Source organism: Condylura cristata, unplaced genomic scaffold (assembly GCF_000260355.1).
Source record: "Condylura cristata isolate star-nosed mole 26May11 unplaced genomic scaffold, ConCri1.0 scaffold00025, whole genome shotgun sequence".
Classification (NCBI taxonomy): domain Eukaryota; kingdom Metazoa; phylum Chordata; class Mammalia; order Eulipotyphla; family Talpidae; genus Condylura; species Condylura cristata.
The window spans coordinates 25,065,141-25,068,615 of NW_004567126.1; positions in this window are offsets into that span (position 1 = coordinate 25,065,141).

Below are 3,475 nucleotides of genomic sequence, written 5' to 3' on the forward strand. Positions count from 1 at the left end.
ACATCGCCCCCTCTCCCAGCCTCCCGGGCTACGTCCCGGAGCGAGGGTCCCCCGGGGAAGGCGGGTGCGCTGCTCGGCGCTGCTCCGGTCCCAAGTCCCGCGCCCGGCTCGCAGGGCCGGCGCCGCGCCCCCTTCGCCGTGCGGTCTCCCCTCAACTTCGCGTGGGCTCTGCGGGCGGTCGGAGCGGTTTGGGGTCGGTGCCGAACCGCCACCGCTCAGCTCTGCGCTCCGGCTCACCCTGCTCGCGTTTCGGCCTCACTGCTAGTCTCTAGCTCCCCCCGCTGCCGCTTCGGGGCGCGCAGAGCCCGCGCGGCGAAGTTCCAGGGTCACAGCTCTGGCAAAACCGGCCGGTGGGGGAACCGGGTACGCGGATGTCCGCAGCGGCCGACTCGGCCTCTGGGCCTGTGCTCTGGGTTGCGGGCGCCGAGCGGGAGAGGCCACAGCAGGACCTGTGCTCTGCCCAGATCCCTGGCTCTCGTTCTTGCATGCACTGATTTTGTGCCTCTCTGTTCTATGCAGGCAAAGCGGTGGAAATACTCCCGGATCAAACGCCCCAGGCCCCTGTGACCCGAACCCCAGGAGAAGCAGCCGAATTACCAGACATCGTGGTCAGCAGAAGCGGGGTCGGTAGCTGGATGCTGCAGCTGCAGAGACCCGGCGCCTGGGAGGCTCCTGTGCAAGGGGAGAAGCAGAGATGCAACATTTTTAAAGTTTCACAAAGCATCCAGCTGCCTCCAGGTTCCTGGAGCAGGAGACAAACAGAATTAATGTTTTATACCTTCGGGTATAGGTTTGAGATTTTCCCCCCTCATGCCAAGTATTTAAAACCTCTAGAAACCCATGATTTGACAATCAATGATTGCGCGATACTTTCAATTTGAATATTCAAAGGCTTAACAAAATGGACTATCTTCTGCAGAAATCCTGCATACAGGCACCCCAGAGGGAGTCCAAAGAAACAGGGAATGAGACCCCTCAGGGTCCTGGCCCTTGCTTTGACTGTATTTTGAGCATTTTGCTCACCTTCCCAGAGTCAGAGCAGCAGTCCCCAAAGATGCTCTGTATTTCTGCCTCAAAGGCAGTTCCAGCAGCAGGAAGAGGCCCAGGCTGTCTTTCATGGCCACTTGAACCAGGCTGGCTGGCTACACCGATTTCCACATCCCCTGTCACCATTTTAAGGTAATATCTCAGGTTTTGGGGAGTGAACATGGCAGCCGGTAGGTGTGGCCTGGCACAGAGTGGCTGTGGCCCAGGCTGTAGGCCTAAGGCCCAGGAGAAGCCTTGGGAAATCTGTGCTTCACCTTCCTCTGGCCCTGCCTGGCCATATTCTGGCTTCCCTCTCCTCCCATTCTGCTCTCTGCCTGGGCCCCAGCCACTGGAGTTTCAGCACAGAATGCCTGCCCTTGAGACCCTTTGCTCCCCCTCACAGAGCTGAAGGATGAAGACAGGCCTCCCCCTCTGAGCCTGGCATTTTTTTGCACTGGGAAGTTCCTTCCTTCCTCTCACTCTGGAACCGTCCCTACTTGTGTGCTGTAGGAACATGTGTTGAGAAATGGTGACAGACTTGAGCTGGAAAAACACAGATTGGCATTTAAACCATCACACTTTGGGTGAGAAGTGGCGAGAGTTAGAGGTCACCTACCCCTGGGGCCAAACCCAAGCCCCTTCCAGGTGACCCAGGGCTGTGGTGGGCCCAGTTCTCCAAGCACTTGCTATGCCTCTTCCACGTTACCTGGCAGCTTGATCCTGTGAGGGAGTGAGTGGCAGGCCAAACCCTCTGGCAGTTCCCGAGGGAAGGGGGCAGCCCTAGAAGATAGAGGCAGAGTGGGACTCCCTTTAACAGACTAGCCACGGCCCTCACCGAGGCAGGCCGGGCAATGGGTAGAGCTTTGTATTCTGTTCTCTGAGTTGGCTGAGTAGTACAGACCTAGTGGCTATAGAAACATCCCAGAATGCCCTTGGATGTGTCCGGTGCAGGGTGGGCGCATACGGAGCTGGGGGAAGGCGCCACAGGGGGCCAAGACACTGAGGCTGGTGGGCAGAGCAGCTTTGCAGCTGAGGCCTAGTCCCTGGTTTGGCAATGGAAGGCAGGATGGGGTGGGGATGCCCTAGCCCAGGGAATCTCAGTTTCTGGGCCTCTTCCCCAAAGGCCCCTGAGCCTGCTTCCAGAGTCTTCCTGATGGGTGTTGGGCCTGAGAACCAGCTTGTGTGGAGCCCTGGCCCCTTTTTCTAATCCCAAGTGCCTAGGCTCTGCTCTGCAGAAACAGTGGACAGAAACTGGAGCCAGGACAGTGTCTGTCCTTGCAGTTTCTTCCACTACTTCTCTCCTTTGCTTTCCCGTTTGTTCTCTGCTTATTTTTCCTTTGCTTTGAGTACACTTCCGCATCGCCTCTGGTGTCTGCTGTTTTTTGAGTTTCTTTGTCTTTCTTCCTGTCCCTGCTTTCCTCCCTTTCTGTCCTGCACTTTGCTGTTTTCTCTCCAGCCCCTGCTATGTCTCTGTTTTCCCATGTGGGGGCGCTGTCTCTCTTCAGCCTAACCTCACCTTTCCCCTGGAGAGGGACAGTTGCCATTCAGTTACCATAGTGGCATTCTTTTTTTAGATTTATTTATTCATACAGAACTGGGGTACAGGCCAGAGATGTGGAGGGTGAGTGGATTCAGAGACAGAGTGGGGAGAAGAACAGGCAGATGGACAAAGTACACTGCTGAGGGGAGTAGCAGGCGGGTCAGGAGAGGTCTGCCGCGCCATGTGGATCTCCTCCGGGGCAGGCAGGGATTGAACTCATGGGGAAGTGGCTTAAGCTTCTTAGTGCAGTGCTTTAGCTCGCTGCGCCACTAGGGAGGGCCCCATAGTGGCATTCTTGAAGCTGACACTGCTGATTGGATGTGCTGTGCAGAGGGCAGGCAAGCCTGGGTGCAAGATGAGCTCCTTGCAAATCATGGGGTGTGCAGGGACATGGAGGAGGTCTTGGTGCCTTCCTCCTCAGCCCCTGCCTGAACTCCTTGGTTTGGAAGCCAGCCTTGGATCAGCAATGGACAGAGGGGTCTGCTGAGCGCTGTCCTCAGGCCAGACTGACCCAGGAAAGAGACCCAGCTGGGGACACTCTCCCAGCCCCCACCTCCTGTCTATCATTTGTTCTGTTAGCAGAAGTAGATCTGGGTGCTTCCATGTTGGCCCCTCTGCTGAGCCCATGTTCCAGTGCTGTTTCTGGGCAGCAGATTCAGGAAACTGGTTTTCCCTAGGTTCAACTCTGGTTTGAGATAAAAACATTTTCTGGTTTTCAGCCCAACATTCAGGAATGCTTGGTTCCTCCATTTGTATCCTTGCTCCCCCCCACCACCCCAGCACTGGTGTTTAAGAGCCAAGTACTGTGGCAACGAGGTTGTTGACCAAGGAACTGTGGTGCTGGTACATGGGTGACCTGGCAGTGGGGACTTCGTGGGGACCACACCCGAGATGAAAACATGAACAATG